The 21,981-nt window shown below is 50.7% G+C and overlaps 1 long non-coding RNA gene across 6 annotated transcripts in view; it reads left to right on the top strand.

Moving 5' to 3' along the window:
- Positions 1-21,981, top strand: part of LOC128578326 (uncharacterized) — a 106,644-nt gene that overhangs the window by 66,805 nt on the left and 17,858 nt on the right. For all 6 annotated transcript variants that reach the window (XR_008377698.1, XR_008377701.1, XR_008377699.1 and 3 more), the window contains one exon: positions 10,494-10,757. This is a non-coding gene — a long non-coding RNA (uncharacterized LOC128578326). The remainder of the gene's footprint in view (positions 1-10,493; positions 10,758-21,981) is intronic.

The raw sequence follows: 21,981 nt of genomic DNA, 5'->3' as shown, positions 1-21,981 counted from the left end.
AGGATGGAGGAGGAGGATGGTGTAAGAGTCAGAGAGACATAGAGGCAATGCAAGCGAGAGCAAACATATTGTTGTGGGGCACCTTGAAGGGTGATTTGGGGAGTCATTGGTGGGAGGTGTAGCAAGGAGGCCGAATGGTGGTATAGTGTGGTTCTTGTGTTTACTGTGCCTTCTCGACAGAATACTGTTCCTGGGCCTTGCATCATTGGCAACCATGCTGCAGGGAGTCCCATTCTCATCTTCTGCTACCCGGTTGTGGTAAGATGTGGATGAGAATATGTGTACTTCTCTTTGGGGGAGATGCCTTGTGTTTGTCCATGTCCCTGACCATGTCCCCGGCCGGCATAGCACACCCACGTCTGCACAAGTACACATGCTTCTACAAGTCTGTTACTCAGCCAGCCTCTGGGTGGGAGCTGTCCCCAGGCAGCCCAGGGCCCAAGGGGAAGGGAAGAGGTGTCGTACAGGTGTCACCTGCTCCCCCTCCCTTCAGCCATAGCCATGCCTTCAGCCCCACGGGCTGTCAGGCTGAGGCCCACAGTCCTGGGTTGCAGTTTCTAGAGACCCTAGTCTCCCCTCCAGGGCCATAGGGGATGCCACCCACCCTGGACTTGGCCATCCATCTGACATTTGAGTGGCCTCTGACAGTGACCGTGTCAAGAGTGATTCCTGGTGGGCAAGGGGAAGACTTGGATGCACCCATGTGTTCAGTCTGCATCTTGTCCCTAGGGCTTAAGCATCCCCTAATGCTGAGAGTGGTGTCATCTGGGGCAGGGGAAGAGCACCCTCCAGCAGCCAGGTTCCTGGCCATACCACTTGAGCACTGCCAGAAGGATCTGGCTCCCCAGAAGTGGCCATGAGCCTGATCAGCCATGCCATTTTTTCCTCAACAGAGGACGGAGGGAGTAGCCCTGAGGGAAAGGCAGGTAGGCATTTGTGGAGCAATACTGCCATCCACAGGAACTTGTTTCGCTATCCTGTGAAGTCCTTGCCTGGGACTTCTGGAGGAGCTTGAGAGTACAGTCATGCCCCCAGGAAGAAGGGAATGTCACTGGGGACCGATTGGTGCTCTCTGGGCGGCTGGGGGAAGGGTGACCTGCTATAGATCAGGCCACGGAGTCTCCACAGTCAGGCGGCAGGCCAAGGCGGACACCCAGTACGACTGGCAAGTCCTGTGGGGAAGTCCAGGCTGTAAAGCCTGGTGGCGGCCATGTCTGGGCGGAAGTAGAGGAACTTGGGCGCAGGGAGTCCTGGGTTGGGGCTCTGGGCAGTTTGTTTGGCGTCCGCTCTTTTATGATTAATAGTCAGGCCAGCTAGTATGTCTCTTTGTCCACAGGGCACTCCAGTAAACGTCCACCCTTCACCCCAGGTGTCTGTGGCCATTGGTGGTTGTGGTGGCCAGTACAGACATGATCCTTCTTCCCCGGGCAGCAGTAGGATCATGTGGCACCGTGCAGGGCCCACAGCCGAACATCCCTTGAGCCCACCAGTGCCAAGCCTGGCTCAACCAAGGTAACATACAATGTACTCCAGTAAAGGTCCACACTTCACCCTGGGTGTCTATAGCCATTGGTAGCCATTGGTGGCTGTGGTGACCAGTGCGGACATTATCTTTCTTCCCCATGCAGGAGTAGGATCATGTGGCACTGTGCAGGGCCCACAGCCAAACTTTCCCTTGAGCCCATGGAAGCCAAGCCTGGCCCAACCAACATGACATACAGTGCAGCCCTGCTCCCCTTCCTTTGCTGTCTGTCCCAGGCGATCAGATGGGAGGCTGAGAGGTGGGTCACTGTCCATTGTGCGCACTGTCCACTATGTCCATTGACTTGGGGCCTGGCCTGTGTGCTCCTCCTTGGGTACAGAGGCCTCTGGCCATTTATCAGGAGTGGGCCTTCTGGGTTTCCATGGAGCAGGTGTGTGACTTTTTGGGCCTTATGAGGGGCATGAAGCCAAGATCACCCACAAGGATGGAGTCCTTGGATTTGGCCCAGGCGGTGCTTGGGTGGGCTCAGGCCACATAGCCAATGGCCTTGTGCACTGGCTCCTTCGCTCCCGTGTCTCTCTCCATGTCCTTACGTGGCCCCACAGGTGGCATCGGGCCATGGTTAGCTTGGCTTATGTGTCTAGTGGGAGCTTGGAGGACAGGACCCATTGCATGAATCCATCTAGAAAGTTAGAGGCCTGGGCCCGTTCCCCATGTAATCTCACTCATCCCATAACAGTGACAAACAAGCACCCTTCCAAGGCGAGGGAGGTGCCTGTCCAGGCAGGTGTGTCAAAGTGACATTCTGTAGAATGTTACAGTGGGATGGGACCCAGGGGACCCGACTGTTGTTCTCAACCTTCCTAATGCTGCAACCCTTTAATACAGTTCCTGGGGTTGCCACTGGGACCTAGGTTGAGAACTGCTGCTCTAGAGGGTCCCAGGTGAGAGATTATTTCTGCAGGGAGGGGAGGAGGGAATACAGGCAGGGTGAGGTGGTCGGTGTGAGAGGTCTGAGCCCTTCTGCCCAAGGTGTCCTTGTGAAAGGAAAGGTCCTGGAGAGGAGAGGACAGGAGAGGACAGGCCTACCCTCTCACCCACCTGAATCCAGAGAGACAGGATGGTCCACATGTGCACCATTCTGTGCCCATGAGGACAGGGATCCCTGTGCAGATTTACATTCATTCCCCTTTCTCCCAAGGACAGTTTGGCTAGTGTACATGGCTTGTGTTGCCCGGGACAGAGAGGGAGAAGTCGGACAGTGACCTTCCTAGCCTTGGCTGTGGGGATCAGCCAGGGCTTCTTGGGTCAGAGGCTAGTGTTGGTGGGGCCTGGGGGAGGGGGGTGAAGGTGGTGGTGGCAGTGTGGGTGGCGATGGTGGTGCTGCTGATCGTTTTGGCGGCAGAGGCCATGGCTGAGTCGGCTCCTAGAGTCCACGGCACTGGTGGCTTGGCACTTGGGCTCCATCACATTTCCTTTGAGGCCTGTCAGTCTCCCTGCATAATCACTACCACCTTTAAATGCACCTGGCATGGTTTGGGGGCAATACCTTGATGTGAGGTTCGATAGTCAAGAGGAGGAGCGCACGTAAGGATGCAGGCCGAGGCACACACAGGCACCTTGTTTGCAGGGACAGGCAGGCAGTGATGGTCGGGAATGGCACAGGCTTGTGTTGGAGGGAAGGAGTGAAAATTGATAAAGGCAGAGGGAGAAGTGGATGGGATTGGAGGAGGAGGGTGGTGTGAGAGTCAGAGAGACACAGGGGCAAGTATAGCAAGAGCAAACATATTTTTGTGGGGAATCTTGTAGGGTGCATGGGTGGACTCACAGTTGGGAGGCAAACAAGGAGGCCGAATGGTGGTGTAGTGTCGTCCTTGTGTTTACTGTGCCTTATTGATAGAGTACTATCCTGGGCCCTGTGTCTTTTTTATCCTTGCTGGGGGTACTCCCCTTTCTCATCATCTGGTATCTGGTTGTAGTACGGTGTGGATGAGAATATGTGTACTTGGGCAGCGCCTGTGGCTCAGTGAGTAGGGCGCCAGCCCCATATGCCGAGGGTGGCGGGTTCAAACCCAGCCCCGGCCAAACTGCAACAAAAAATAGCCGAGCGTTGTGGCGGGCGCCTGTAGTCCCAGCTGCTTGGGAGGCTGAGGCAAGAGAATCGCTTAAGCCCAAGAGTTAGAGGTTGCTGTGAGCCATGTGACACCACGGCACTCTACCCGAGGGCGGTACAGTGAGACTCTGTCTCTACAAAAAAAAAAAAAAAGAGAGAATATGTGTACTTATCCATTGGTACGATGCCTTGTCCTCATCCATAGTCCATATCCTCATCCATGTCTTCTTCCAGCATAGCAGAGTCGTGTCCTCACAAGTACACTCGCTTCTGTAGGTGGGTTACAGAGCCAGCTTCCAGGTGGGAGCCATCCCCAGGCCACCCCAGGCCCAATGCAAGGGGAAGTGTTGTCGTACCAGTGGCACCTGCTCCCCTTCCATTGGCCATAGCCATGTCTTAAGCCTCAATCGCTGCCACTTGATAAGGTCCCCAGTGCTCCTTTTGCTGTTTTGGGTTATAGTTTCTAGCAATTCTTGGCTTTCTTCTGAGCCTATGGTATCCTGGTTACTTTGGACCTAGAGGTTCAGCTGGCATTTCAGCGACCTCTGAAAGTGTCCAAGTCAAGTTTTTTTTCCTGGTCAGCAGGGGTTGGATTTGGATGCAACCTGTGTCTAGTCTCCATCTTATCCCTGGGAGCTTAAGCTTCCCCTTTTGCTGAAGGTGGTATACCTGAGACATTGTTTTGGGTTCTTTTAGGTTGGAAGCAGGTTAAGAAGACCCTGCAATGGCTAGGCTGCTCAATTCACCTCACCACTTGAGTTGTGAGTTGAGATTCAGCTCCCCAAAAGTGGCACAGTCTCTGATCAACAATGTTGGACAGCATCTGGCATTTTTTCCTCAGCAAGGGGCATTGGGAGTAGACTTGGGGGAAGGGCAGGTGAGCATTTTTAGAGAAATACTTCCATCCAGAGGAACACATTTGGCCATCTCACCATCCCTGCCTCAGTCTTCCTGGGGAGTGGTGATCAGGGGGTGACAATTGATTGGGAGAAGTCTCTGGAGGAATGGGGATAGTGTAGCCCATGGCCGATCTAGCTGTGCGTATCTGGCACGAGGCTTTGCAGCCTAATGGTGGCCATCTTTGGTTGGAAATAATGGAAGCCTGGGGTAGGGAGCCATCGTGGTGCCTGTGGCCATTCTCATTTGCTATTTGGTGTCTGTAGTTCTTACTCGCACATTTCTGTGCTCTATTTCAGAGGCTTATTTGTAGTTAGCATGTCTCATGGTGTAGGACGGAATCACCTGTGCCAATTCCTTTGCAGATTTCTGGTGTCTTTGCCACCTTGCTAAAATTCTCGAGAGTCTTAGAGAAATCACTGAGAATGACCCTTGTTTTCTGTTTACCTATAGGTCTGCATGTCTCAACCCTGTGCTCAGGAAGCTTGCAGTCAGGAAGGTCAGGTGACGTTACCTATATTGCACCACCTTAGAGTTCAATTGCCAGTTTTGTTCTTTACCCATTTTTTCCTTCTCTGCTCTGGACCCAGCCCCTTTCTCTCAATAGCTCTCAGATCCACCCTCATGAATCAGACATGCCAAGGCCACAAATGAAGTGAACAGAGGTGAGCACACAGGCCTTTCTCCTTCACCTCAACCACACAATTGCCTGCTACTGGAGAACCATTGGTGTGGGTCATGCTATTTGCCAGTTCTCATCTGCCTCAACACTAGCTACCTAGTCAGTGCCAGGCCAAGGATGTGAGAGTACATCTCAAGGCCTAGGACTACAATCCTTTTGTCTCATAGCTACTGGATAGTTTCTGAAAAGGGCTCTCTGCATCTCTTTATCCTCATGAGTTTCCCAAACTGTTGATTACTGGTTTCATGTGGGTAGAATCTTCAGTTCCTCTAACTTTTTTCCCCCCCATTCCTTGGCCCACGGTGTAGACCCGCAAAATTTGATGTCTTCCAAGCTGAAGGCTGTTACTGTGATGGTCTCAGTGTGTTCCTTAGGACTCTCCAGTGTTCTGGGTCAGCTGGACTCCCAGAACATACATCCCCACTCCTGTGAACCTAGATGTCCTCCACAAGGAGAGAAATTGGGACATACCACTGGAAGCCATGGAATAGGGCATTTCTGGAATTTTCCCTAACTATAGTGCGTGAGCAATATGGACCCAAGTCTTCCAACTCCAGAGGAGGAGGAGGACTGATTGACTTACAGATTCCTAGTTGGTTCCAGCCTTGTGCACCATAGGAAAAGATGCCTAGAATGGCATCCTGTGAGGCCTTTGACACAAAGGCTTTTTGACAGGAGAGGAAATCACATAAAATTTGAATTGCAGTGCACCTACCTTGTTTCATGTCTTGTTCTAGTATCCACTAATCAGAGAATTCATCATCTCTGCAAGAGATATCTCCTGACATTATAAACTGCTGACTCCTCCTCTTGACTTGTCTAGTTCTAGGTTTTCCAGATGGTCCATCAGGTCCCAATTTCCCCTTGGTCCTGACCACCAGGACAGTGATACTCTTCTTTCCCCCTGTTAGGGCTCTCTGGAGAGAGGATGTGCCCTGGTTCTTGGCTCCCAGTGTCAAGAATGAGCACTGGTGCCTAGCAGATGACGGAACGATCACAAACACAAAGTGATCACCAGTAGCATACATTTATTACAGAACAAAAGTACACAAACCACAGGTAAAATACATCTCAAGAATGAGATAGTTCCCTCCCACAAGTGGAAAAGAAACCCCAGAGTCTTAAGACACATTGTCTTTCATAAGCTAACTAAACTTCCTAGTTGTGCCCTCTCCCCCCTCCCCCAGCAGAATTGGCTATTGCCTCCCACTTTTGGGGTAACTGACAGTTTGGGGTTATACAAAAAAACTACTTAATAGGCATGTGTTTTCCCTTGAACCTTAGCAAACAACACTTGGGGGTCAAAACATGCAAGTTTAATTATATGATATTGATCCTGGGTGAGTGTAAGTTCACTAGCGGCTCCTCGCTATTTGTTCCGACTGGAAAACAGTCCCTAGCCAGTAACTTGGTTCCTACTCCCCGCCCCCTAGCCACACCTCTTGGTCTCCTGTTCTATCAAAGAGAGAAGCCTTAGTTGGGGTGGTCCATCACCTCCTAATCTCAGCGGCTCACACCCTACCTGTCACAGAGAGAAGCTGTGGGCTGAGGTGTCACGTCTCCCCCTAAAGTGAAAGATAGAAGCTGGGGGCTGAGATGGCATGTTACCGCATTACACACAGACTCCCTGGAGGGTGGGACAGGCTGTGTCCTGGGGCAGCAGCCCTGCTGGAGCTGTTGCCTGCTGCCACTGCAGCTGCAGGAGCTCCTTCATTTGCCTGCTGGGGCTCCTGCATCTAGGGTTCCAGCAAAAGCCAAGGTTGCAAGGCAGGCACTCTTATAGACTGCCTCCTTCCTAGAAGTGTGGGCTGCTTTCCAGGAGCCAGACAGTAATTTGGTGCTAATACCCTAACTTGTCCCCTGCAACAAGAACAAATGTCCAGAGGCAGATTCCCTGCCGTAGCTTGCCTGGGGGTTCCCAAACATGGCGGACACCAGGACATGGAGTCCTGAGCTTTGCAGGCCTGGCGCTCTGGGGCTTCTTGTTGGTAGAGCCTGTCTTTTTCCCTTTCTTCCTGAGCTTAGAGTCTCTCAATGAGGTCATCAGGTACAGCCTCACCATTCCCTGAATGCCTGGAAATAACCACTGTCCAAATACACAGAGGCTGGAAACCACATTCAAAATCTTCCACTTGATGGCACTGTTGCTCCAGAAATACCAACCAATTTGCCATTAAGACCTCTTCTACCATTTGGAGATGAAAAAGCACCAAGGCAAAATGTAAATTAAGGGCTATGAGTGGAGTTTATTCTATTGGGGTGGTAAAGGAAATGATGTTCACTCTTATCACACTCTTGGTGGGAAATGTACATGTGGGAATATGTTCATCAAAGGAATAGATATAGGCCAGGTATGCTGGCTCACGCATGTAATCCTAGCACTCTAGGAAGCTGAGGCTGGTGGATTGCCTAAGTTCAGGAGTTCAAGCCCACCCTGCGCTACAGCAAGATTTCATCTCTAAAAATAGCTGGGTGTTGTGGTGGGCTCCTGTAGTCCCAGCTACTCAGGAGGCTGAGGCAAGAGAATCGCTTAAACCCAAGAGTTTGAGGTTGCTGTGAGCTATGCCTCCACAGCACTCTATTAAGGGTGACAAAATGAGACTGTCTCAATAAAAAAAAAAAAAAAAAGATATATCAATGAATTTAGCAAGGGCTTTAGCAAGGGCTTTAGCAAGGGCTTTAGGGCTAAAGGGCTAAATCATTTCCTTATGACTTTTAAGTCTGAATATCAAATAATGGAGTCTCCAGTTTTCTTTCCTTTTTTTTTTTTATAGACAGTCTCACTTTGTTGCTGTCTGTAGAGTGCTGCAGAATCACAGCTCACAGCAACCTCCAGCTCTTGGGCTTAGGCGATTTTTTTGCCTCAGCCTTCCAAGTAACTGGGACTACAGGCACCGGCCACAATGCCCGGTTATTTTTTTGTTGCAGTTTGGCTGTGGCCAGGTTTGAACCCACCACCTCAGTATATGGGGCCGGTGCCCTACCCACTGAGCCACAGGCGCCACCCCCATCCTTTTTTTTTTTTTTTGAGACAGTCTCAAGCTGTCATGACATCACAGCTCACAGCAACCTCAAACACTTGGGCTTAAGCAATTCTCTTGCCTCAGCCCCCCCAGTAGTTGGGACTCTAGGCACCCAATGTTGTGCCCAGGTCGCGGGGTACCCCTCATGAATCACCCAAAGACGAAGTCCGATGCAAAAGCAAGAGGTAGTTTATTCACAAGCTCGGGCTTGGGCTTCTCCGTTCCTGACACAGTAGGAGAGCAGAGAAGCCCCAACCGCAGGGGGAAGAGCAGTCTTAAGGATACAGAAAGGAAAAAGGGAGCTGGGATAGGGGCTTAGGGAACTGGACAATGTTTGATGTGGGCTGATTAGCCTAGGGGAAGGATTTACTACTACTGGGGCCCAGGGTGGGTGCCCTTATTGCTGGGGGCAGACATACTGGAGCTGGGGGTGGGGGAAGAAGCAGGTTGCTTATCACCTTTGGTATGCAAACAGGTTGCCTATCACCTTTGGTATGTAGCTGCAAATTGAAGGCTGTGGGGCAAAGTGGAGTCAGTGAAGGCTGTGAGACAAAATGGAGTTAGTTTTAACAAAATGGAGTTAGTTTGATCCTTTCACCGCCACAATGCCCTGCTATTTTTTGGTTGTAGTTGTCATTATTGTTTGGCAGGCCCAGGCTAGATTCAAACCCCCCAGCTCCAGTGTACCTGGCTAGCGCCCTAGCCACTGAGCTACAGGCACCCGGCTTAGTCTCCAGTTTTCTGAGTATACCTTGTGGGTATCACATGGGTCCTCTTGGGTAAAATTGTTGGTCTTAAAGGGATATTGAGTCATAGCCTCAAATTTGATGAGTATCTGGATTTCCCCTCTGATCCTACAGTCATTACATCTATTTCCTCCCTCAAGGACCCAAGACTGCCCCAAGAAATCAAGGCAGACACATTCAAGCAACAAAATAAAGACCTAGGACCAATCCTGAGAGACAATAGTAAGCTATTGTGGGAACAGCAGGAATAGATCTAGGGACCTGTGCCTGCCGTGAGAAGACTGGGAGGATGTAGCCCTTGGTCACCTGCTAGGGTCTAAGGTAGTTACTCCCCATTGTGTAGCCCAGATTGAGGTTCCCAGGGTCAGTAGGAGAGCCCAGTGGCTCTCCACAGGTATGGGACCTTGGTGAGGGACTTTGGTTCTGTAGCCCCTTGTGGGCAGCTCTATACTGGTGTGTGGCTGTGCTTTCCACTCAGTGTCTACAAGTTCACTCATGCATTTATTCATGCATTCATTCATGCATATATACCAACACCCTTTCATCCTTAAATTTTTATGTGCAGGTATGTGTGTTTTCCCTTTTGAGTTTTTTTTAATTGAGACAGAATCTCACTTTGTCACCCTCTGTAGAGTACTGTAACATCATAGCTCACAGTAAGCTCAAACTCTTGGGCTCAAGAAATTCTATTGTCTCAGCCTCTTGAATAGCTGGGACTACAGGTGCCCACCACAACACCTGGCTATTTTTGTTGTTGTTGATGTTTGTTTGTTTAGCAGGCCCAGGCTGGGTTGGAACCTACCAGGCCCGGTGCATGTGGCCGACACCCTAACTACTAAGTTACAGGCGCCAAGCCACCCCCTTTTAATGTTTGATTTTCTTTCTTTTGTAAGTGCCTTGGAGATGCCACTATATAGAGAAATTTCTCCCAATTAATATCATAACTATTAACGTCCCAAGTTGTCTCCTCTGCCTTTCTCCCTCTGAATCAATCCTCCCTAAAGTGAGAAGGTATTGTGTTTTTCTCTTGTGTGTTCATTGCCAGTATCTTATGCAAATGAATGGTAATGCAGAAGTATGTTCACTCAAGGCATACTCTCTGACTCCCCCAGGCTCACACATGCTACACTCTGGCACTTACTGCTTTCACAAAAGACACATCCCCTGCCCTTTGCACATGTGTACAGTCAACTACCAAATCCTTTCCATGTTTCTTGTAGCAATTGCTTGGAGTGGAATGTGTCTTTCTGTGAGCAGAAGGAGCACTGTTCATTAATCATGTCTCTTTTCTTTGGATATTTGGTGTCTGTTTTGTTTTTTTCCCCCTCTTATTTTCTTTGAAACAGACCAGGCCTTGAGGCTACATATAAACTTATAGTTCTGGCATGGTAAGCGTGTATTCGTGGCAGGTATATCGTGTAGTTTCCATGTCAACCCAGATGCCATCAATTTGCCCAGTTGGGATACAATTTGCCCTTATCATGGGAAAGTCAATGTGGTAGATCTGTTTGCAAGCAAAGTAAACTTACCAGGTTCTTTTCTTCTCTAGGCAGATGAGCTGTTGGTCCCTTGAGGGTTTCTTACTCCATTTATGAAAAGTAGAAAAAACAACCTCATGAAGATGTTTTGATATATATCACAGCACAAACAACTGGAGGGAAGTTATGTGACAGCAGACAGCCAAGGTGTGCTGATGGTGGTTCTCACCAATCACAGAGCCAAGAAGAAGAAATTCTTTTTTATACTGGAGATCAATCCAGGGGAGTTGCCTCTTTATGGCAGTACCAAATGAAATTCATGCAATTTCCAACAGGTCAGTACAGTTGATTTTATTTTCACTCTATAATTTTTCCAGAGTCCAATATGGCACAAGAGGATTGTCTTTGCCAATTCCATGACCCCTGTTTTTGTTAAACCTTTATGTGGAAAAGTGGGATTGGAGTCAAGTAGGGGTCCAAGCAGGATGAAGGATGCAGCCACCAGTAGATACAGAAGTAAAAGCAAAGAGAAGGATGGCCCGCGCTCAGTTCATACTCTCGCCATTGGTGGCTGTGGAGACCAGCGCAGACTATCAGTCTTTCTAGTGCAGGAGTTGGACCATGTGGCCACCAGTGCAAGCCCTGGCTCAACAACTTGATCTATGGTATAGCCCTGCTCCCCTCCCTTGTTGTGTCCAGGTCCCAAGCAATGGGGCAATAGACTTGGAGACTGTCTACTGTCCCTGGTGCCCATTTGAGGCTCAGGGCCTTGCCCGTGTACTCCCCCTTGTGTATGCAGCCTATTAGCCAATTATCATGACTGGGGACTCTGGGTTTCCAAGGGGCAGGAGGGTGGCTCTCTAGGCCTGGTGAAGGACATAAAGGCAAGATCACCAAGAAGGACAGAGCCCTAGGGTTTGGTGAAGGTAGAGCCCCCTGCATGCCAGAAGTAAGAGCTCTGGCAGGATCAGGAGACATAACAAATGGCCGTGTGCACTGGTACCTTTGCCCTCGCATCCTTCTCCATGTACTCAAGTGGACACCACAGGAAGCATCTGGCTGGGGCCAGCTTGGCTTTTTGACCTGGTGGGAGCTTGGAGGACAGGTCCCTTTGCAGGAACCCATCTACAAAGGCAGAGGCCTGGGCCAGTTCCACGTGTTTTTTCACACATCCCAGAACGTTAAGAAACCAGGGGTGTTCCAAGGAAAGAAAGGTGCTTGTCCAAGCAGGTTTGACTAAGTCATGTTCTGTAGAATTTTAGAGTGGGAAGGGACCCAGGGGACCCTCTGCAGTGGTTCTCAACCTTCCTAATTGCCTCGTTGTTACAAATGGAAAAAAGGGGTCATGACCCACATGTTGAGAACTGCTGCTCTAGAGGGTCCCAAGTGGGAGGTATCATTTCTGCAGAGAGGGAGAGAATGCTGGCAGAGTGAGGTGGTGGGCTTGTGAGGCCTGACTCCTAAGGCACATGATGTCTTTCTGGAAGGAAAGATCCTGGAGAGGAGAGGACAAGGCCACCCACCTCAATCTAGAGAGACAGGAAGGTGGACATGTGTATCCCTCTATGCCCATGAGCACACGCCCCCCCCCCCCGTGCAGACTTACATTCAACTTTCATGTAATGACAGCTTAGCTGGTGGACATGGGTTGTCATGCCCAGGACCAGAGGGAAACATCCAAGTGTGACCTGCCTAGCCTTGGTGTTGGGGATCTGGGAGGGGTTTTGGGGTTTAGTTATGGCAGAGGCAGAGACAGCAGCATCTGTCTGTGGAGCTGGTGTCATGGCACTTCTTCTTTGTGTTATATTTCAGGCCTGACAGTCTCCTTGCAGAATTGCTACTACCTTCAAGTACACCTCTCATGGTTTGATGGCAAGGATGTGATAGCCAAGGTGGGGGGAGGAAGGTTAATTCACAAGGGGAGAGGGAAAAGTGAAAAGTGTGAAGGGGAAGGAGGGGCAGAGAGACAATCCAGAGGTGCAAGAGGGAATAAACACAATGTTATGGGGATCCTTGCACGTTCTCTTTTGGAGGGTCACACTTGGGAGTTAGGCAGGGAGGCTGAAATTTATTGTTCTGTTCCTTGTGTTCACTGTGTCTTGTCAACAGAGCAGTGTTCCAGGCTGTGTGTTATTTGCATCCATGCTGGGGTACTCCCAATTCTCATCATCAGAGGCCCGGTTTCAGTAAGGTATCCATGAGAATTTGTACTTATCGAAGGGGGAGATGCCTTGTCTTCTTCAATGTCCTCGTCCGGCATAACTCACACAAATCTGCACTAGCACACACATTTCTACAAGTGTGTTACACTCTGGGTGGGAGCTGTCCCCAGGTGGCCCTAGGCCTGGAGCAATGAGAAGGGTGTCCTACAGGTGGCACCTGCTCCCCTCCCATCTGCCCTACAATGCCTACAGCCGCAGGGGCTGCCAGGGTGAGAAGGGCCTGGATGTACAGCAGGCCTGCTGTCAGGGTTGCAGTTTTTAGTGACCCTTGGCTCCTTGCCAGGGCCCTGTGGGATGCTGGTCGCCCTGCACGTGGTTGTCCAGCTGGCCTTTGAGTGGCCTGTGAGAGTGGCCAAGTCAAGAGTGTTTCCTGGTGGGCAGAGAGCAGGGTTGAATGCAACCCTCTGTACAGTCTACATCTAGTCCCCAGGGACTTAAGCATCCCCCACTGGTGACAATGGTATAGCCTAGGGATTGGATTGGGTCCAGTCGGGTTGGTGGCCCCAACCTTGCAGGGCAACTATTCCCTCTTTGTCAAGGAGCCAGGTGAAGAGGACCCCCCATCAGCCAGGAGCACTGCAGGTGGGTTTGGACTCCCCAAAAGTGTCCAAGACCATGATTTGCTACATGGGATAGCAGCTGACATTTTTTCCTCAGCAAAGGGCTGAGGGAACGGACCTGAGGGATGGGCAGATGGGCATTTGTGGAGCTATACTGCCATCTAGAGGAAATAGTTTGGCCATCCTGCAATGACCTACCTTGGACTTCCTGGAGGAGGAGTGTCCTGGGAATGTAGCTGTGTTCCCTCGGGGACATAGACAAGAGACGAGGCCTCGGAATTGTCAAAGCTCTTTGGAGTCCTTGTGGAATCATGGCCCGTGTCCGACTAGGCCGTAAAAGTTCCAGAGCAGCCAGAAGACACAGCAGGTCATGTACAGGAAGCCCACAAATTAGAGCTGGTGGCCATGTCTGGGCAAGACTAGGGGAAGGTGGGATATAGTTTCTGGTGCCCTTTCCCTTAGGAGTAAAGGACAGGACATCCCAGGTGACTCAGGGCCTCTGTAACAACTGGCTCTAGGGCAGCGGTTCTCAACCTGTGGGTCGTGACCTCTTGAACGACCCTTTCACATGGGTCACCTAAGACTATCAGAAAACACATATTTCCAATGGTCTTAGGAACCGAAACACCGTTCCTCTATCCATCTCCAGGCGGGTCCACCCACATGCAGGTACGCCCACATAGGAGTACCTGGCGTGATGAAGGGTCACGGCATTAGGAAGGTTGAGAACCACTGCTCTAGGGTAATAGCTGAGATGTCCCTCTTTCCTATGAAAGAAGGAGGATGCCTCCCCCTGAATTCGAACCTCTGGGCTGTGAACATTGTTTCTTCTGCCCCTCTGCAGGCTGCACTGCTCACTTTCTGTGTTGCCTTCTGTCTGGCAGAGGCCTTTCCTCAGTGTTGCAGGTTCTAACTCTTCAAGGGGATCTGGGAACTAAGGCTGCTGCCTTTGAGGACTACTTGTTACTTGTCCACTGTCCCTGCAATTCAAGGGAGCCTTTGTCCCATGATCCGGAATAGGCATTTGTTTCCTTTTCACCCTCAGTTCTCTGGGTCTTAACTCATGGTCACCCTAGGAGCTGGGAATTGAGATCATTCAGTAATCCCTATCTCAGTCTCAGTACTATTGGTTTCAGTTCATACCCAGTCCAACTTTTCCGACCCCAGCTTTTGCCTTTTCTTGCTTTTTATATCTGATCCGCTCCTTATCGAACAGGCCTGCCATGACCAGGACATGGTGTGCTCTCTTGGACATACAGCTGTTACTCATATAACCTGATGGTGCCATTAGCACCCTTTTGGGGAACTTCTGTGGTGGGTCTACCATTTGCCAGCTCCCACCTGCCTGGAGCTGTGTTCCCTGGTTAGTGGTTAACATTTGCTCAGGGAACTGTACTGAAAGTCCAGCCCTCTACTTTTTTTTTTTCCACACCTCCTATGTGGAGGCTGAAAATTGTTCCCCGCCCCCTCCATTTCACACGCCTGGGTTGCCTAGTTGTCCTAAGTGAGTAAAGCCTTTTGGGCTGATGACTTTCCTCTTTGCCAAGCCCTGGGGCAGGATCTGCATCTACAGGGTCTGACTGGTCTCTTGGGTGAGGCAGTGAGCATGTTGCTCTCAGTGTGCTCCTTCAGCCTGGGCCAACTTTGTGGAACACCCAGAGCCACACAACATACACCCACACATGTGAATACAGGTGTCTTCCACAAGGAGACGAAGTATGTCATACTTCAGAGGCCAAGAAGCAGAGCATCTGGATTCTTCTCAAGCCAAAGTACACATGCAGTACAGACCTGAGCTCCTGTACTCCATAGCTTGATGTCCTATTCCAGTTATCACTCCTCAGTGGGGTAGGCACTTTCTATACTATGGGAAAATAAGCATCACCTGCCATCCTTTGGGGCCTGTGACCCAGAGTTTCTTTGATGGGAGCAAGTACAAACCAGGAAAATTTGAGCTGCAGCACACCTACACTATTCTTTCTTGTCTTGTTCTAGTACCTAATAATGAGGAAATTCTTTATCCTGTCTATAAGAGGCTGCCTCTGACAGTGGGGCCATTGCTGCTTCCCCTTTCCTTGGGTGTCCTTAGGTCCACCAGATGAGACATTGGGTCTTGAGTTTTGGGTTCCTCTGAGACCCTCTAGAGCAATGTGCCCCCCTTCCCTGATCTTGCTTCTGCATTGAGAATGAAGATCCAGAAACAGATGCCCTGCAGTAGCTTCAGCTCCAGATCCCTACCCATGGCAAGGGCCATCCCTACCAAGGCCTGCCCTCTACTGCCTTTCACGTCTAGCAGGCCTGGAAGTCCAGGGTTTCTTAGTGAGGAGGCTCAGCTCAGTCCCTTTCACACTGACTCTGGAGTTACCCAGTTGGGTGGCTGAGTCTAGCCCCAGAATTCCCTGACTTCCCCAAATCCAGCCTTCCTTCGCTTAAAGGCCTTCCCCTCCAATTACACAGAGATGGCCTGGAAGCCGGATTCATGAAGCTTCAGCTTGGTAGTATTATTGGTCCAGAAAAACCGACCATTGACCTTTTGGTCTTCTTTCTCTGCCTCTGCAAATAACAAAACTCCAAGGAAAGCCCAAAAGCCATATAAATTCTAAAAGTGGGTTTTACTCTGTTGGGGTGCTAGGTGATGGGGTATCCCTTTCTCCAATGTCTCAATGGAAATATAAATATTTGCATTAGAATGTTCATCAAAAGGCTTTGATGTATTGATGTATCTGTTGCTACCTCATCCTCTTATGAGAATTAAGTCTAAATATGGGTTTGGCGCCTGTGGCTCAAGCGGCTAAGGTGCCAGCCACATACATCTGAGCTGGCGGGTTCGAATCCAGCCCGGGCCTGCCAAACAACAATGACGGCTGCAACCAAAAAATAGCCAGGCGTTGTGGCGGGCGCCTGTAGTCCCAGCTACTTGGGAGGTGGAGGCAGGAGACTCGCTTGAGCCCAGGAGTTGGAGGTTGCTGTGAGCTATAATGCCACGGCACTCTACTCAGGGTGACAGCTTGAGGCTCTGTCTCAAAAAAAAAAAAAATAAATAAATAAAGTCCAAATATGTATTGAGGTCCTGAATTTTCTGACTGTACTTATAGGTACTATATGAGTCATTTTGGGTAGAATTGTGACTCATTAGCATATTGACTCATATCTTGCAGTGGGCTGAGTACCAGTATTTCCCTCCTTATCCTAGAGTCACTGCCTCTCCTCTGTCCTCATGGATACAGGCCAAACCCACCCAAGCCAGTCCAGCATCCTCCTTCAGCTTAAGGTGTCAGCAATAGGACCTAGAGGGAATAGTAGGCCATTGTGGTGGCAGCAGAAATTGACAGGGGCCCTGTCAGGCAAGAAAACTGTGTCAAAATCTAACCTTAATGTAGAGGTGAATATTTAGATTTAACATTGTATTTGGGAAGGACGAATTACAATATAGAGCGTATATATAGACATGGTGGTCTTTGGTATATACAAAGAGGAAATAAGAGGTTGCAAGCTTTATAAAAAGGAGAAGTGTTACATATTGATTTTCCCGAAAGTTTTGTGGCACTAGAAACGTTTCATGATGCTTTCAAGCTATGATTGTAAGTAATGTCTTTGGGTAAAACTAGTGTTAGAGTCTCATCAAGTTATTTCAGTAGTTGTTAGATAAAACTGTTTTTGGATTGCAACAGCTTCGGCAGGAAGGATTATAGAGAATTAGATGCTGGAACAATGATATACGTCCCAAGTGATTGTTGCTCCTGGCATCCTGAGTCTTTCACTTGGGTATGATAAGAAGACTCAATTCCTATGGTCAGTTTACAAACATGGGAGGATAGTACTCTGGGTCACCTAAAAGGATCTCAGGTAGTCACTCCCCCATTGAATAGTTCAGGTTAGAGTTCCAAGGGTGAGTAGGAGGGCTCAGTGGCCCCACATAGGTAGTTGACATTGGTGAGGGCTCCCTGGACACTAGGGAGGTTTCAGAGGAACACTTCCCTTTTTGTCAAGAAGGCAGGTGATGGCTGGGTGTGGTGGCTTATGCCTCTAATTCTAGCCTTCTAGGAAGCCAAGGTGGGTAGATTGCTTGAGCTCAGCAGGTGGACACCAACCTGTGCAAGAGTGAGACTCCCTCTCTAAAAACAACCAACCTTTGTGGCAGGCCCCTCTAGTCTGAGCTACCTGGGAGACTGTGACAAAAGAATCACTTAAACCCAAGAGTTTGAGGTTGCTGTGAGCTATGAAGCCAGGGCACTCAACCAAGGGCAACAAGGTGAGGCTGTGTGGAAAACTAAATAAATAAAAACAAAGGCAGGTGAAGAGGACCCTACAGAGATCAGGCTCCTGGCCCACAACATGATCCCTACAGGTGGCATTTGGCTCCCCTAAAGTGGTCAAGACTTTGATCCACTATGTCAGACAGAGGCTGGCGTTTTTTCCTCAGCAAAGGGTGGAAGGAGTGGACTTGGGAAAGTGTAGGGGGGCATTTGTAGAGTAATACTGCCATCCAGAGGAACTTGTTTGGTCATCCTGTAAAGCCCAGCCTGGGAAGGAGTGGCCTAGGAATGCACTCATGTTAGGGGATACCAGGGAATGGGGCCATTATCGGATCAGAGCTCTCTAGGGGGCTGGGGGAAATGTGGCCCACTGCTCTAGAGAGTCCCAGGTGGGAGGGGGTATTTCTGCAGGGAGGGTGGGAGAGAATGTAGGCAGGGTGAGGTGGTGGGCCTCGCAGGCCTATCTCCTTAGCCCCAGGGCGTCCTTCTGGGAAGAAAGGTCCTGGAGAAGAGAGGAGAGGACAGGCCTGCCCTCCCACCCACCTGAATCCAGAAAGAGAGAGCAGTGCACATGTGCACTGTTTTGTGCCCATGAGGACAGGGATCCCGGTGCAGAATTACATTCATTCCCCTTTTATGTAAGGACAGCTTGGCTGGTGTATGTGGGTTGTGTTGCCCGGGACAGAGAGGGAAAAATCCGACTGTGACCTGCCTAGCCTTGAGTTTGGGGATCAGTGAGGGCTTCTTGGGTCAGAGGATGGCAGTGGTGGGGGCGAGAGGGTGACGGTGGTACAGGTGGTGGTGGTGGTGGTGTGGCTGATGGTTTTGGCAACAGAGGCCATGGCTGACGCTGCTCCAAGTGTCCACAGGACTGGTGGCATGGTGCTTGGGCTCCTTTGCATTTCCTTTGAGGCTTGTCAGTCTCCCTGCATAATCACTACCACCTTTAAATGCACCTCACATGGTTTGGGGGAAATACCTTGATGTGAGGTCCCACAGACAAGAGGAGGAGTGCATGTATGGACACGGGCCCGGGCACACACATGCACCATGCATGCAGGGACAGACACCCAGTGAAGGATTAAGAATGGGACAAGCGCCTGTCGGAGGGAAGGAGTGAAAATCGATAAGGGGAGAGGGAGAAAGGGATAGGATGGAGGAGGAGGATGGTGTGAGAGTCAGAGACATAGGGGCAACACAAGCGAGAGCAAACATACTGTTGTGGGGCACCTTGCACGGTGATTTGGGGGAGTCACAGTTGGGAGGCAGGGCAAGGAGGCCGAATGGTGGTATAGTGTGGTCCTTGTGTTTACTGTGCCTTCTCGACAGAGTACTGTTCCTGGGCTGTGCGTCATTGGCATCTGTGCTGCAGGGAGTCCCATGCTCATCTTCCACTACCCGGTTATGGTAATGTGTGGATGAGAATATGTCTACTTCTTCATGGGGGAGATGCCTTATCCTTGTCCATGTCCTCGTCTATATCTTCGTCCTTGTCTTCATCCGGCATAGCACACTGAGTGCGCACAAGCACACACACTTCTACGGGTGTGTTACCCAGCCAGCTTCTGGGTGGGAGCTGTCCCCAGGTAGCCCAGGGACCAAGGGGAAGGGAAGGGGTGTCGTACAGGTGGCACCTGCTCCCCCTTCCGTCGGCCGTAGCCATGCCTTCAGCCCCACTGGCTGTCAGGCTGAGGTCCACCAGCCCGGGTTGCAGTTTCTGGTGACCCTTGGCTCCCCTCCAGCCCCCTGGAGGATGTTGCCCACCCTGGACCTAGCAATCCAGCTGGCCCTTCAGTGGCCGGGTCAAGAGTGTTTCTTGGTAGGCAGGGGGTAGGCTTGGATGCAACCGTGTGTGCAAGCTGCATCTTGTCCCTGGGGCTCAAGCATCCCCTAGTGCTGAGAGTGGTATGACCTGGGGCAGGTGAAGAGCACCCTCCAGCAGCCAGGCTCCTAGCCATACCACTTGAGCACTGCCAGAGGGATATGGCTCCCCAGAAGTGGCCATGAGCCTGATCCACCATGTTGGACAGTGGCTGGCATTTTTTCCTCAGCAGAGGGCAGAGGGAATGGCCCTGGGAGAAGGGCAGGTGGGCATTTGTGGAGCAATAGTGCCATCCACAGGAACTTGTTTTGCTGTCCCTTGAAGTCCTGCCCAGGACTTCCTGGAGGGGCCTGGGAGTACAGTCGTACTCGGGGGGACCAGGGAACAGCACCAGGGAAGGATCAGTGCTCTCTGGGTGGCTGGGGGAAGGGTGGCCTGCTGCAGATCAGGCCATGGCGTTTCCACAGCCAGGCAGCAGGCTGAGGCGGACACCCAGTATGACTGGCGAGTACTGTGGGGGAAGTCCAGGCTGTGAAGCCTGGTGGTGGCCATGTCTGGGCGGGACTAGAAGAACTTTGGGTGCAGAGAGTCTTTCGTTGGGGGCTGTGGGCAGTTTGGTGTCCACTCCCTTATGATCAATGGTCAGGCCAGCTAGCATGTCTCTTTGTTCACAGGGCACTGCAGTGAAGGTCCACTCTTCACCCTGGGTGTCTGTGGCTATTGGTGGCCAGCGTGGAGATGATCCTTCTTCCCTGGCAGGAGTAGTATCATGTGTAGGGCCCACAGCCAAACTTTCCCTTAAACCCACCAGTGCCAAGCCTTGCCCAACCAACGTGCAATACAGTGTAGCCCCGTTCTCCTTCCTTCTGGTGTCTATGTCCCAGGTGATGAGATGGTAGGCTGGGAGGTGGGTCACTGTCCACTGTGCTCACTGTCCACTATGTACATTGTCTTGAGTCCTTGCCTGTATGTTCCCCCTTGGGAACACAGGCCTTTGACTAGTCATCAGGAGTGGGGACTCTGGGTTTCTATGGGGTGGGAAGGTGTCTCTGTAGGCCTGGTGAAGGGCACAAAGAATCACCCAGAAGGATGGAGCCATTGGGTTTGTCCCAGGGGAAGCTCAGGCTTGCTCAGGGGACATAGCAAGTAGCCATGTGTACTGGCACCTTCATCCCCGCTTCCCTTTCCATGTCCTTATGTGGACATCACGGGTGGCACCTTGGCTTGTGGGGATTGCAGGAGCTTGGAGGACAAGTCCCTTTGCAAGAATTCATCTGGATAGGCAGAGGCCTGGGCCAGTTCCCCATGTTTTCTCACAGGTCCCAGAATGTTGACAAGCAAGCAGTCTTCCAACACAAGAGAGGGGTGTGTTCAAGGAAGCGTGGCTAAATCTTAATCTGTAGAATGTTAAAGTGGGATGGGGCACGGGGGACCCAGCAGTTCTCAACCTGTGGGTCGCGACCCTTTTAACATCCTGCATATCCAGTATTTACATTATGATTCATAACAGTAGCAAAATTATAGTTACGAAGTAGCAACGAAAATAATTTTATGGCTGAGGGGTCACCACAACATGAGGAACTGTATTAAAGGGTCGCAGCATTATGAAGGTTGAGTACTAGGAGGTCCCGGGTGGGAGGTGTTATTTCCGCAAGGAGGGCAGGAGGGAATTCAGGAAGGGTGAGGTTCTGGACCTTGGAGACCTGACAACTTAGGCGCAGGGCATCTTTCTGGGAGGGAATGGTCCTGGAGAGGAAAGGAAAGGGCTGGCCCCCATCTTGAATATAGAGAGACAGGGAGATGGACCTGTAAACCCCTCTATTCTTGTGAGCCCAGGGACCATGGTGCAGATTTAGATTCGCCTTCCACATAATGACTGCTAGCTGGTGTACATGGGTTTCTTCCCTAGGACAGAGAGGGAGACCTGCAATGGTGACCTGCCTAGCTTTGGCTTTGGGGATCAGTGAGGAGCTTTTTGATGTTGGTGTTGGCGGTGGGAGAGGCAACAGTGACTGTCCATGGAGCTGGTGGCATGGGGCTTATGCTCCTTTGTGTTGCCTTGAGGCTTGTCAGTCTCCTTTTAGAATTGCTACTACCTTCAAGTGCATGTCTCATGGTTTAGGGGCAGGGATGTAATAGCAGAGGTCATGGGGAGGAGGAGGTAAAATTCACAAGGGGAGAGAGAAGGATGAGAAGTATGACAGAGAAGGAGGGTTAGAGAGAAAATTGGGCATGTTCAGGAGGGAAGAAACACAATGTTATAGGGACCCTTGCACATTTATTTTTGGAAGTTGCATTCAGGAGTCAGGGAGACTGAACTTCATTATCCTGTTCCTTCTGTTTAGTCTTCCCAACAGTGCAGTGTTTCTGGGCTATTGTTTGAATTTGTGCTGGAGGTATTCCCCATTCTCATCATCAGCAACCCATACTCGGTTAGGTACTTATTCGATGAGAATGTGTACTTATCGATGGGAGAGGTGCCTGTCATCATCCATGTCTTCATCCGGCATAGCTCACACCAGTGTGCACAAGCACACACACTTCTACAGGTGTGTTACACAGCTAACCTCTGGGTAGGAGCTGTCCCAGGTGGCCTTAGGCCCAACATAAGGAAATTGGTGTCTTATGGGTGGCACCTGCTCCCCTCCCACGGCCCTGCCCATGCCTTTAGTCTCATGGTCTGCGAGGGTGAGAAGAGC

The sequence above is a fragment of the Nycticebus coucang genome, chromosome X (assembly GCF_027406575.1).
Source record: "Nycticebus coucang isolate mNycCou1 chromosome X, mNycCou1.pri, whole genome shotgun sequence".
NCBI classification, from domain to species: domain Eukaryota; kingdom Metazoa; phylum Chordata; class Mammalia; order Primates; family Lorisidae; genus Nycticebus; species Nycticebus coucang.
The sequence above is the reverse complement of the archived record's forward strand: the minus strand, read 5'-3'. Positions and strand labels throughout refer to the sequence as shown.